A 15,389-nucleotide genomic window follows, 5' to 3' on the forward strand; every position below is an offset into this window, starting at 1 on the left:
GGTAGCTATCTTAGAAACAAATAGGTTAAAGTTACTTGTGTTTTCCTTTATGAGAGATAGATGAGAAAGAACCAGAGAGTACCAACCTCAGTCTTTTTCTTGGCTCCTTGCTTGTTTCCTTTCCCCTTTGACAGAACTTCACCACTCTTTCCTTACTTGTCCCACTTCAAAGAGCACCTATAGAGTCAAAGCAACATAATACCATCAAAGCATAGAGATCTATAACCATAAACAATATAGGATCAAATGTATATTAACCATACAAATGCATATACCAAAACAAGATTCAGAGATACACAAGAATATGGAGGAAAACTCAAATAGCTTTATTGATAGAAGTAGTGGAAGAGAGGATTACAACCCGTTGGTCTGACCTAGTACCATCCTCCCAGCATGAAAGCCCTCTTCACCTCATGAAAAGCTTAGATCACCCAACAATACAATGTCACACAGAGAAACCAACAACACTTACAAAATACAAAATTCCAGCCTATGGATCTCTAGGATGAGGGATCCATATATAGATGTTTACAGGTGGGTGAGTCAACTTCTGGGATTTTGATTAGTGTCATCTCTCTAATAGTTCTTGGTTCCACTTGGAGATTTCATGATCTCTTACTCATCCCTGGGCGAATTCAGAGAGGCAAGTGTCGAATGAGCAGCTTCTAGAAGATTCTCTGGGTTTCCACCTAGCAAATTGCTTCTGTCATTTGTCTGCTCTTGCTCATCGCACCCTACAGAAGGGATTTCTCGTATGCATCACAATGTTTGCATGTGGCAGGTGAGATGCATCACACCCTTAGCACTGAGCAGTCTGTATGGTCCAGTTTTGACCAGATTTGAGTAGTTTTTCAGGGAGAACTTCTGGGAGATGATGTAATCAGCTGACCTTGCTCCTTTAGGGTATGAAACAACACTTTTAGGGACTTAGAAGCCCTTGTTTTATGGACATATGTGATTAGGGTTGCAGTGACCAAATATGTCTATAATAGTTGCCCCTTAAACCATGAGGTCATAAATCTTTTTGATGTTGGGTGAAATGCTTTATCATGAGGATCCGAGGTTTTTCGAACTGGAAGGTGACCTGTAATAAGATACAATACAATACATTATCTTGATAATATTTTCATGATCTAGCTGAGGCAGGCATTCCCATGCTCAGGTTTATAAATTCATTTTCATGTTCATAGGACAGACAACCGTCTGTGTGGCAGACTAATGATTCTGGTAGAGCTATCATCCTTTGGCTTGGATGATTATTTGTGCAGCAATGATGTAAATTTGATGTTTTTATTTTCCTGAATATATCGCAGCCCAGATGGATGAAACTAAATCCAGGGTCTTCAAAACTCGTTCAATCTTCACCCGAAGTACAAGCCGATCCATGTGAAAAGATGTTCTAGCATCAAACATGGAAAGACATCACTTGATTACTAGCCAATGATGTAAGCTGTTAATAGGCACGAGAGAGGAATCACTGATAATGATAATGACCCTCAAGGTACTGCAGTACAATTCACGTGGTGTGAATACATAAGTCAATGTTGAACACCATGAAAAATCTTTTGTTCGAAGGCCATTAATGTAAACTTGTCGCCGGAAGTGAGAAACTTGCCATTGAGGCATGCAAGCCTCAAAGTACTAAAAGGGTAGTTCCTAGGTCAACTTATTGGATAATGAGCTGATGTCGACAAGAAGTGACCCGTCGTAGGAGGGCATTAATGAATCCCTCATCTACGACATAGAACAGAGCAAATGATTTTGTGGAGGTGAAAACGATCTGATGATACAAGGTTCAGGGTGGCGGTCATGAAAGAATGAAGCGTGAAGGTATTGTAGCAGATGAGACACAAGTTGGGTTGGTGAATTCTTTGAGTGACTTCTCTTGAACATATCGGCGACACTGAAATGGATGTTACAGTGGACCAATGGTAATATGATCGGTGAACGGAATAACCACACCCGACTTAATCATGGTGAAGGAGCAAAAGTGTCAAGTTTAAGTGCGATCTGCTACCAATAACGTTTCTTCAAGTTTTCTTCCCAATTTTTCCCCAGTCATTTCTAACCAGTACCTCTTTATTTTTGTCAAGCTTGAGGAGGATAACATATGCTTGTTCTATAATTTTCCCTTCGGGCAAACCCATCGCTATGTTTTAACGAGTCTAGCGACAGTGAAACTCGCCCTTGCCTGCATGGGCAAGTTTGTCACTATTGTTTTAACAAGTTTAACGACAAAGATAACTCGGTCCTTCTAATTTTTAGAGAGTATGAAAAAGGATGGAAAGGAAACTCCAGTATTACTTTTTCGTAATGTAATCCTTTAAGTCCTAAAAAGTGTAAAATAATATGAAAGGGATGAATTTTCGATAGTTTTAACGAGCGGAACAAGACAAGCACTCGTTCTTTTTGTGTAATGGTCCCTCAAGTCTAGAAAGATTAAAATCTAGAGGAGGGATAGCACTTGCAATCGCTTTAACAAGCTGGAGAGGTTAATTGCTAGGCAATCTTTTCATATTTTATGAGTCAGATGAAAAGAGCTTAAAGGAGACTCATTTTTTGAGGAACGAGTGATGTTTTCAGACAACAGTTGGTTCCAGGTAAGGTTTGGAACTTTTTCAATCATGGCAGTGTAAATAAGGTGGCTAATAGGATCACTCGTCGCAGCTATTACTCAAAAGGGGTAAACAGTCAAATAGAGGCATATGATCGGCTAAAAAAGAGTGGAGGTGATGGTAAGAACACGACCAAGGCTCCAAAGTTGATAATAATGCGATCACAATGGTTATTTACTGGAGGAGGGTTCATTTTTTAATGAGCTTAAACTCTGGTGGAACATATGCTCATTTCTAGGTTTATTTTTTAACGAGCTTGAACTTCGCGTAAAACTGCTCGTGATAATGGTCATTGATATTTGATTCACCATTAACACTATGTTCTTTTGACGGCTGTACTACTTGTTCAATTTCTCCATCAAACTGATTAGAAATGAGTATACATGCTTGAAAAATGAGTTAAAAAACTAATATCCTACTTGAATTACGTGAAAAGTAACTTAAAAGTAGTTTTTATCCCTCATTTTACCATTTCATTTGAATTTGGGATTGTTGGAGCTCTAGAGGTGTTTTCCCCCTTGATTCTCATCAACTGATTTTGGGAGATTCCTTGGATGATTTTCGACACTTTCTGGACCGGGTAGGAACTAAACCTGAGCTCTTCAATTGCATTCTTTCCTTTTTGAATTCTGAGCATGTTTTCCTGCTTTTCTGAGCCTCTGGGGTTTGAACAATTCATTCTTCCCCCATTGCACCTAGTATACATCGAAAGGTGTGATGCGTACTAGGTTGGCCATTGGCTAGTCAGTATGCATCCCACCCGGTACACAGCTAGGGTGCAATGGGCGCAAGAAGGAAAAATTTTGCGCTGATTTTTCATGGAAATTTTTCATGTTTTTTGCCAAATCAGGATACTAATTCTTCTCTTATTTGTTTTTTAGATATTCATCAGAGCAAAATGGTCGTTACATGGCATGAACGCGAGCATGAAGAAGAGGACATGGTTGCCTTACATGATCCAGGTACGGTAACTACATTGTGGAACTGTGGCTTGCTCAAGTTCTTCCGCATATCTAGCATGAGGCAACAAATCAACTTGTTGCAGTATTTCCTCAATGCATGGGATCCTACCTTAGAGGAAAATCCATCCCCTTGAATATTGAGGACATCTACTTCTTGACTGGTTTATCGAGGCGTGGTGCCCCCCTCTCACTATCAGGTTCCGCCCGTGGGGGCGAATCCGTGACGGATTATATTTGCCGATACTATAGAGAAGGATCTCAGCCGAGCAGGGACGGCAAGATCAGTATCCAAGATGTCATCGACTAGTCCTTGAGGACTATTTTATTCACCTTTGCTAGATTGGCTAGTAGCACAACCCTTCACTTAGCCAATAGGTCCTATATGCAGTACTCCTTGTAATGCCTCGAACCAAAGGTATTCAACTGGTGTGATGCAATACTTTCAGTGATAAAAGAACAACTTACCAAGGTGAAAAATGGAAGATCCAAGAAATTTGGATATGGTTCTATTCTGACCGCTTTCGCCTTGGAGAAGATCCCACTGATGCAGCCATAATACATTTCGCTCGGTATGCCACCATCAGCTAAGCCATGGATGCAGAGATGGGTTGAACTTATGGCCAGACATGCTGTTCAATCATAGGTTTCCTTCTCTAATGCCTTCTTCGAGTGGTTCAACCGTCAGCAAATGGTTTATGGCAAGTGTCTGTATGCTGGGATGGACTTCCGAGGTGACCTAGATTTGGTGCTGCTGGCTGGCGAGTAGTGGGGTGTCATAGGTAAAAATCTCTGACCATATCTCTTTTTATTTCTTTTATAATGTTCTTGTGCTTTTTAAATGTTTATCAAGACTAATCAAAACTCATGTGTCCATGCAGATATCGGGCCAGTGCAACCAACAGTGCGCCTAAGAACAACAGCTGCCATTCCAGTAGGAGAGGCTGTAGGGAGAATCGTCCTTCGCGATATGGATGTAGCCGAAACTCTTGCAATGTTGTAGGATTAGATCGAGGGTCTCACCCTTGGTATTCTGGATGTGAGGACCGACGAGCTGCCTCTGGGATTACAATGCCATACCACTAGCGTGCCGACCCAATGAACTAGGCTCTTACGCATGATTGCACAGGCGGTGACTTGTTATCACCAACACCATTAGACTAGGGTGCCCCCTTGCATTTTGAGTTTTTGGTTCATATGACCAATTCTGTCCTAGACACAGAACACTATGTACAAACTATAAACGGTTATATATATTTTTTATTTTCGGAGCTTTATTTTGGTTAAGTTATATGATCCTGATGCAAATATTGAGGAAATGATTTTCTTGTATCAACGTTGCAAATGTCTATCCAACACATAATTTGCTAATGAATCAGTTAATGTGTTTAAGTTTCTGAAAATGTGTTGATATTGAATAGAATCAAATTGTCTTTCCAAAATCTTGACCCTTAGGAACATACGATAGATAGCTGGATTCCGAACGGTATAGATGCCGGTAAGCTATAGAATGATGAGCTGTGAGTCTAGCCTGATGACAAGTCAGCATATGCCATGCGCGATGGCATGAGAGAGGATTTCTATCAACGTGTTGTATTCAGCGATGTTGTTCATCGATCGACCAATGCATACCCACCTGAAACTCACTAACTCACCGCTTGGATCAAAGATGGCCCAGGTTGCAGAAGATAGGTTCCGTGTACTACGACTTTCTTCATTAGCGTATCCAAAAAATGATTCCAATAGGTTCACAATTTGCAACAAAATGAAAAAGTGGATTACCTAACCCAAACGATCACTCTTAATGAAAACAAAAATTTAACAAAAGCATATGAAGAGGTTACTACGTTGAGTCAAGCATAGTAACACTTAAGGTACAACCCATTTTGGGGTTGCGACAGTGGAATCCTGTCGTAATCTACTAGCTTGTAGGCTCCTTTTGCTAATACCCACGTAAAAATATAGGGACCCATCCACAAATACTGGAACTTACTTGCTCCCAATTTATCGGATTCCTAGTCGTAAAGTAAGACCAGGTCACCTTCTGAGAAGACACGAGGTTTGACATTCTTGTCGAACTGCGCCTTGACTCATTTCTTATGTGCTTTGTTAGCCAAGGCAGCATCACGAAGGGTTTGATCCAGTTGGATTAATTCCAAGAAACGAGCCTCCTCCACTAAAGTTCTTGGGAGAAGGTCGACTACGAGCTTGAGGGACGAAATTTCACACTGAACTGGTAAGATTGCTTCCAGGCCACACACCAACTGAAAGGGTGTAAACCCAGTCGCATTTCTCACCGATGTTTGGTATGCCGATAAGGCTAAGTACAAGATTAGGTTCCAACTCCGTTTATGGACTCTAATCATCCTTTGCAGCATGCACTTCAGGACTTTGTTGATCGCCTCAACTTGCCCGTTAGATTGGGGATAATATGGAGTACAGCTGTCATGGGACACACCTAATTTGGTATCCAATTCAACCATCATGTGATTGCAGAAATGCAATCCATGATCTGTGACTATAGATTGTGGAACACCGAATCTGGAGACTACATGATTGAAAAAGAAAAGAGCAGCCATTTCGCCATTGTTGTTTAATGTAGGCATCGCCTTGTCCCATTTCATAAAATAGTCAACTGCAACTATGATATACCCATGCCCCCCGGCTGAGGTGGGGTTGCATGTCATGAAATATATGCCCCATTTGGCGAATGTCCCAACAACAACTACTGGCTACAGAGGTGCGGGTGGTATTCTGGTTTTGCGGTTGAAAATTTGACAAGCATGGAAACTTCTGACTACGGTTATGCAATCCTTGAACCTTGTTGGCCAGAAGTATCCTGCTCCTAAAATATTTTGTGCCGTAGCATAACCAAATTGATGCCCCCACATGCGCATGAATGACAATCATTCAGGACCTTTTCGGCCTCCTCATGGGTGAGGCACCTTCGCAAAACTGTATCGATACCACGACGGTAAAGTGTATCACCGACGATCATGTAGTCTTTTGCTTGGTATCAAGTACGTCGTTGTTCTGAGTGAGAGGTATTAGACCAATATGTCTAGGTTTGGAGATGATTATATCTCCATACCACAGATCGCTTGAATATATCAGAAACAAAGATTCATCCACGGTTGTTGCTTTGGATGTTGAATTGTTGGATGATGATGGGAAGTCACATAGTAACTCCACAAAAACCAGAGCTTTCTTTGATTTGGATTTTACGAATTCTAGATCAAACTCTTGCAAAATTGCTATCCACTTCGAATATTTTCCCCCAAGAAACTATCGCGACAAGATGTAAGTCATGGGGTTGCAATATGACAAAATGGTAGTTTTTCAAAAGAGAACATAGTGTCAAAATCTCTGTACTGCTTGAATAGTTGTGAGAGCCAGCTTTTCAACATAGGAGTACTTGCTTTCTGTATCATTTAAGTTTTGACTTAAATAATAGATAGGATGTTCGATTCTATTGTCTTCTTGAACTAAAACCATTGCGATGGTCATATCTGCCACAGCCAGATACATGTTAAAGTCTCTTTGATAATCAGGAGCACACATTAATGATGCTTTTATTAGGGATTCCTTTAGAGCATCAAAGGAAGCTTTCACAACCGGATCCCAGTTGAAGGGTACTTCTTTTTTCAACAGACGCATATAACTTTTAGCAAGTTCAGTGTAATTTGGAATGAACCTCCTCAAAATGTTTGCTTTCACTTGGAGTTTCTGAATCTGAAGCAAATTTGAAGGTGGAGGCAGATAGATGATTGCCTGAACCTTACACGGGTCGAGGCGAATCCCGTCATTCGAAACTACAAAGCCAAGTAAACGACCAGAACTAACACAAAACACACACTTGTGTAGATTGAGTCGTATCTTGTAGTGTCGGCAACGTAGAAATATTGCTCTCAAATGCTGCGGATGATTGGTCTACTTTCACGAATGAGCCAGAAGATCATCGAGGTATGGTTGAGCGATGTTCTTGATGTCATAGAAGGCATAATTCATAGCCCTCTAAAAGGTTACCCCTACGTTCTTTAAACCAAAAGGTAGCTTGCAGTACATGAATGTGCCCCATGGACAAATAAATGCAGTCTTTGACTGGTCCTGTTGGTAGATATTTATTTGATTATACCCCAAAAATCCATCCATAAATGAAAAGATTTCACATCCGGCGCATTCATCAATTATCTAGTCAATGAAGGGTGTAGGGTAGTTGTCCTTTGGACAAGCTTTATTTACATCCATGTAATTGACACACACTCTAATTGTTCCTGTCTTTTTCATCACAGGAACAATGTTCGATACCAAATCAGTTAGAGAAACCGAGTAAATGAAACCATCATGGAGAAGTTTTTCAACTTCTGCCTTGATGGAAGCGACTTTCTTCGGGTGCACTTACCGAAGCCGTTGTCATACTAGTTTGACATCTAGATACATCTTAATTTCGTGTTGAACTATTCTTGAGTCAATGCCTGGAATTTCTTCATATGACCATGCAAAAATATCTCTGAACTCGCAAAAGAGAGCGTAATATACTTCCAGTTCTAAAGAAGAACAAGATTTTCTGACATGAATATTCTCTACAATGTCTGGTTTGGTCGAGATATTTATGGTGATAGTTTCTTCAATATTGGATAGATTTTGCTCGGAATCCACTGTATTTACAGTATTTGATAGAAAATCAAAAACTGAAGGATGATTAAGGTCGCTGGAGCAATCTTGGTTGTAATCTGGAAGATGGGAACGATGGTGGTAATCTTCCCATGACACCCCCTCTATCATCATTGACTGAACAAGTCCTTCGTTTATATAATGTACATGCGACCAAGGATCTGAAGAGGTACCATATTCTGTAGACCTATCTACCCAAATGCTTGATGAGCATTGATTTGGGTTTGCCTCCCATGCCAAGAACATTGATTGCTACAATATTTCTATTGGGCTTGAGGCAATACTTGGTGATGATCCATGCTAACATCATGTTTGTACATCTTCTGAATAGAAGATACCATATTGCAGGTTCCCACCATGGCCACTTCCGCCAGATTGTATGGAGGTGGTAGTGAAAAAGTACCCATCAATATAGGGTCTTTTAGCAGGCCTACTCCGATATTTTGAAGCAACTGAGAGATTCCGTGGATCATCGAGATGCTTCCTGTAACTTATGAACTGTTGGGGAGAAAGGTTTGTTGGTCGACGATTGTGATTCCTCCTTGAAAAGGAAATGCAATCTTTCTGAAGTACGTTAACACAACAATGGCCATGGCATAAGTCCATGGCCTTCCCAGTAGGATGTTGTAATCGAGGTTTCCATCGATAACTTCAACATCAATTTCTACTATTTTTCCCCCCAGCTCAACTTGCAAGTTACTTAAAATCCCATACGGAGTGTATGTCCATCCATCAAATGCTTTTAACATCATTGATGATCATAACAAGGGTGGTGAGCCTAAAGTTTTCCAGCAACTCATTAACATAATACATGTAGATGCCCCCTCTTCAATAATTGTTCAATGAACAGTTTTGCTAAGGGCTTTCACTTGAATGAGGAAAGCGAGTTCAGCTGGTAACTGAGGTTCATATCCTTTATGATTAAAGGCCACGAGATTGGAATCCGTTGGGTCAATCCCACCTATTGCTGATAATAGAGCCTGCTTTTGGGAGGGGCAATTTTGCAGTACCTCAAGTGTCGACATAGTGGACGAAAATTGGGCCAGGTACCTCTACTATATTATAATTCTGTGCTGCTCTAGCACAAGGATTAAATGTGATTTGTGTACTACTCCCTTTGGCGGCTTTATCTTTAGCTCAGGAATGATGGGTGGCACAACTTCTGTCGAAGTTGTTGTCGAACTACTAGGTTGATCAGTAGCCTTGTTGTTCGAAAACTGTGGATTCTCGTAATCTTTATTCCCTGTCGATATCAAAGCATCATTTTTCTATTTTGAAATTGACAACATAAAAACTTGGGATGGGGAAGCATTGTCGCTAGCAACCAGATTGGTTTCTGGGTTTGGAAACGAATCAGTGAATACCGCTGAAGTTTTTGAATTCTTAAAGAATTTCTTAATTTCATCTTCATGTGGACAATCTCTTGTCCAATGATCCTCATCACATATCTGACATCCCGAAGGAGGTTTCCTTCGCCTAGAAGGGTTTGCAGAAGATTTTTCAGGAGATGATTCATTCTGCTTCTTCTTTTTCCCTTTATTTTTCTTCTTGCCTCCTGGTTGCTTCGGTTCTTTGTTTTTGTCGGTTGACACGACATTAACCTCCAAGGCGAGAAGTTATTCATATGCATTTTGAGTAGAAACCATACGGGCTTTCTTTGATGTAGCCTTTGCGGTTTTCGTGCTAGTCGTACCTATCATGCCATTGCCAGCATGATAGTCTTTGTTTAATTTAGGAGGAGGAGGAAAGAAAAACTCTGGTCTAGGAGCATCAGGGATTTTGTCGTAGAGGGTGATAGACTAAGTATAGATCAAGTCTAGATATTGCGCACGAGCAATGACTTGCTCTTCAGTGACAACTCCTCCCTTTGCCACATCTTCTGTAATAGAAGGTAACAATGACTTAATAAACCATTCAGCTAGCAGCTGATCAGGAACATATGTTCTTACCATTCTACGATGACATCGCCACTCATGAATATGATCAGATATGTGAGTGGCCGTCATCTGCTTGAAATTGGTAAGAAGCTCGGTTCCTATTTCGTACCTTATTGGTAACTGAAAATGGGTTAAAAAGGTGGTGGCAAGGGCGTCAAAGTTATTGAATGAAGCTCTAGGCAATTTGACGTACCATTTTGTTGTAGTACTAATTAACGTTCGTTGAAAAAGGTGAAGCCTAATCGAATCATCATTGAGAGTGTTGGACGAACACCATAGATGAAAGGTCATCACATGACTCGATGGATCTTCACTCGGATTTCCATTGAATTTAGGAATATCTGACAGAATTTATGAGGAATTGCTGGCCACCAAGGGGATAAGCAATTGGATCATTTGTTAGCCGATTTAGATCTGGTAACTCCAAAGTCACCACAAAGGGCAACTTTTGATTCAGTTTTAGTGAAGCATACCCAGGATAAGATGGGATCACCTGAGCTGTGGATCTTTGCATACCAGCATAATGCATTTGATGTTGATAAATTTGATAAGGTTGTTGGGCATAACCATTTTTATATGATTGATGATAACCATTTTGAATATACAGCTACCCATTACCAGCAAAGTTTTTTTGCTCAGGTCCTTGGTAAGCCTGATGGAATTGCGGTTGTTGATGTTGCACCAGCCATGGTTGTGAAACCATTTGCTGTTGCCCAATACTAGATGTTTGACCAAGATGAGGGGTAATAGTACCCATTTGAGCCTGAGTCGCTCTAGTCAAGGAGCCACCAATCGGCAATTGTGGTTGTGTTATGGAGACAAGAGGCTGTTGTATTACGACCTGAGAAACTTTAGGTTGGCATACAATAGGCGATGCTTGTACTTGCGAAACCGTCATAATAGCTAGTGTAGTGGGGATATTTGACACAAGTAGACTTGGTTGCATTGAGTATACAACTCTTGGTTGTTGAGGTAGTATTGGCACCCAACCACTGGATGTGATTCTAACTTGACCCAAATTCTGTTGTGAACTCTCATATGGTTGTTCTCCCAGAGGGAACAATGAAAGGGCATACTGCCCCCCATATGGTGGCAATCTAGTGCTCAAAGGAAAGATTGGCCTTTGGAGACTGGACTACCCAAATTGATATTGTTGCGAAGGATCAATTTGCTGAGACTCAACATAAGAAATTCCAGATATTATTCTGGACGAACAAATGGGAACAGACCATACTGTCGAAACAGTCCCTGGGTGGACTTCCTCTAGTGGTTGAGAGCTAGTTGGGACAGATGGTATACCAGCGAACATTGTCGGAGTGGCGACAGGAGGTTCTACTGCCGCTGTATCGGACGACACAGTCTTAGATGTCGATGGTTGTCCAGACATATTGAGTCTATTCAAAAGACTTCCTAGCGATTCTATAGGAACTTGCAATGAAGGGAGACTAACTTCTGAAGTAGAAGGATATAGGTGGATCTGAGTTCCAAAATGCGATGGAGTACTAGATGGAATATCCTCCGTAATTTCTTCTATAGTAATCAGTCTAGGTGGAAGAGGTAGACCGTCAGGTCTGTAAAATATTTCTAGTGCCGAAGAAGGTATAGGCTCTGCAGTGACAGATGCTGGAGGGGTGACACCTTCCGAATCAGCCCTAGATGGAGCTGGTTTAGGAATAGAAGTGTCTACCGATACACTAGCATCAGTTCTAATGTCCTCTTGTGACTGCGGAACTTCTTCCGTAGAGGTAGGGATACCAGAAATGGTTGGAGTAACTAGAGTCTCTGGGGATGTTGAAACACAACTTTTAGACAAACTAGGATACTTTGACCAGTTAAATGAGTTGGCTTGGCCCGAAAGGGTTTTGCTTCCAGAGTCAAAGACGGTTGACTCGTTAGTCTCCGCGAACGACAAGGTTTCGATTGACTTTCTTCCACGATTGTTGATTACTTGATCAACTCAAAATAAAAAGGGGAAAAAGTGATTTCGAATTGAATGAATTTTAGACACTTTGACACAACTTGCTTTTTCAATTTTTAAGAGTCAAGAAAAAGCTAAAGATGACTCTAGTCACCCTCAATTTTTAATGAGCCTGAAGTGACAAGTGCTCAGATGGACCTTTTCTTTTAAGGTGTCTGAAAAGGAATGAAAGAGACTACTCTAGAAATCTAGATAGAGGGATTACCAAACCAATCGCAAAACTGCAGAATACTTTTGATAGTACGGCAGTCAATCTTCCCGAATGTTGTGTTCAGTGCATAGCGATTGATAGGGTGGCAGACATGGCTTCCTAATGATAAAGGATGTAGCCTATTGTGGTCTCCCAATATATAATCGACGGTACGTGGGAGCACAAGTCCATACTGGCACTTGTCGTCTCAAAGAGGAGGATTCACCCAACCTATGATGAAAGTGATAGTTACCAGGCTTTACGACACCGGAATACGTCTCTAGCCTAGACTTCTAAATGTTGTGTGTTAGGTTCCAAAGCGTTTTTATGTTCATTAAATTTATTTTACAGTTGATCTTTCTTAAGAAGTTTGCCTTTAAGGTTCACCGTGTGATGTAGATATACAATTCCTAAATATGCAATCTAAGATGATAAACAGTCGTTTACTCTTCTTTTTGCAATGAAAATACTAGCTACTAAGGAAAGAGAAGTGAAATTATTTCAACATAGAGCAGAGAGCACACACTAGATGCACTGTCCTAAATCAAAATCAACAATCAAGCTAAATGCAAATGCACATGCATGTATTTGTTTTCCACTTTCTTAATGTGTAAGTGACAAAAGGAATGCTAAATACAAATCTAAACTATCTTTTCTCTCAAGGCGATAGTACTAACAATTTTCTCTTCAAAAGACAAAAAGAAGATGAAGACGACACTTTGCGATTTGAAATTCAAAAAATGAAAGGAAGACCAAGACAATACTTTGCAATTTCGAATTCAAAAATGAAAGGAAGACTACTTTGCGACTTTGAATTCAAAAAACGAAAGGAAGGCTAAGACGACACTATGTGATTTCGAATTTAAAAAACAAAAGGAAGGCTAAGATGACACTTTCATCTTCAATTTGAAAACTTCTTTCGACACTTGAAATACCATTAATTCAAATCAAATAAAAGATTAACAGTGTAATTGACCATAAAAAAGAGTAGGATTCTTTTCTTTGACTGAAAATGACACTTGCGACACTTCCAAATCAAAATACGACAGTTCAACTAAGCTACTTTTTGTAAAGGATAATTGTAAATGGCGAAAAATACATAAAAACATTCACAATTTTTTGTACAATGGAGGCTAAATAATGCAAAGGAAGGGAGTTTCAACAGTGGTATATTGATCACAAACAGCAAAACTCCTGAATAAAGCTGAAGAGAATGAAGAAAAAACCAAAATCTGCAGGCAGAAACAGTCTTATCTGATCATCGCACCTGTAACACAGGGAAACAGGGATGCATCTCACCTACTGCACATGGGAGGTGCGATGCATCCAGACTGTCAAAAGGAGATAGTGTGATGGTCCAAGGATGAGAGTTTAACTTTGTTTTTGCTCACAGTTTGCAGCTTAGTTCAGGGATTTAGGCTGAGCTAATGATAGTCAGTAAACACAAAGTATAAGGGCTGATCTAATGAGGTTACTTGAGCTACCACTAGGGCACTTAGGACGCTTGCAAGTCAGTTGTTTAGTTTATAAACAAAACTTGGAGATATATTGAAGCAACGTTGATCTACTTTGCACTTGCATAGCAAATGCAGCTTGAGGGATAGCTGGCTTAACTTTAGGCTCCATCTGTAGTTTATAAAGTAAACAAATATAAACAAGCAAACAACCTATTCACTCCCCATTGGAGTCACTATTTTGTTATCGGGAAAACTAGTGTCTCTTCAGAGCTGCTAGTCCCACTAAGATGGGTAGCTATCTTAGAAACAAACAGATTAAAGTTACTTGTGTTTTCCTTTATGAGGGATAGATGAGAAAGAAGCAGAGAGTACCAATGTCAGTCTTTCGCTTGGCTCCTTGCTTGTTTCCTTTACGCTTTGACAGAACTTCACCACTTTTTCCTTACTTGTCCCACTTCAAAGAGCGCCTGTACAGTCAAAGCGGCATAATACCATCAAAGCATAGATATCTATAACCATAAACAATATAGGATCAGATGTATATTAACCATACAAATGCATATATCAAAACAAGATTCAGAGATACACAAGAATATGGAGGAAAACTCAAATAGCTTTATTGATAGAAGTAGTAGAAGAGAGGATTACAACCCATTGGTCTGACCAAGTGCCATCCTGCTAGCATGAAATCCCTCCTCACCTCATGAAAATCTTAGATCACCCAACAATACAGTGTTGCACAGATAAACCAACAACACTTCCTTACAAAATACAAAATTCCAGCCTTTGGATCTCTAGGATGAGGGATCCATATATAGATGTTTGTAGGTGGGTGAGTCAGCTTCTGGCATTTTGATTAGTGTCATCTCTTTGATAGTTCTTGGTTCCACTTGGAGATTTCATGATCTCTTACTCATCCCTGGGTGAAGTCAGAGAGGCAAGTGTCGAATGAGCAGTTTCTAAAAGATTCTCTGGGTTTCCACCTAGCAAACTGCTTCTGCCATTTGTTTGCTCTCACTCATCGCACCCTACAGAAGGGCTTTCCAGTATGCATTGTATTTTTTGCATATGGCAGGTGATATACATCACACCCTTAGTACTGAGCAGTCTGTATGGTCCAGTTTTGACCAGTTCTGAGTAGTTTTTCAGGGAGAACTTCTAGGAGATGATGTAATCAGCTGACCTTGCTCCTTTAGGGTATGAAACAACACTTTTAGGGACTTAGAAGCCCTTGGTTTATGGAAATATGTTATTGGGGTTGCAGTGCCCAAATATGTCTATAACAATATATTATCACAACGCCCCTCACAGTCAGACCCTACACTTATGTCCTATAGTATTTATCATATTATGTTATCTAATTATAAATTATGACTATCAGATTATTATTAGTTTGAATAATTAGTCTGAAGGTGTGTTTTTAGTATTTCTTTATACTTGAAAATATTCCGAATAAAGGTACTTTTGTGACTAGTTAATTTCGATTGAAGCTAAATACACAAGAAATTATGGTGCCTCAATGTTTCTCTAACGGTTATCTACTCATCGTACCAATTTCTCTCATGTCCTCTACTGCTTT

This window comes from Pinus tabuliformis, chromosome X, assembly GCF_031772625.1.
Source record: "Pinus tabuliformis cultivar Carrire ecotype Pingquan chromosome X, CPIR1, whole genome shotgun sequence".
NCBI classification, from domain to species: Eukaryota; Viridiplantae; Streptophyta; class Pinopsida; order Pinales; family Pinaceae; genus Pinus; species Pinus tabuliformis.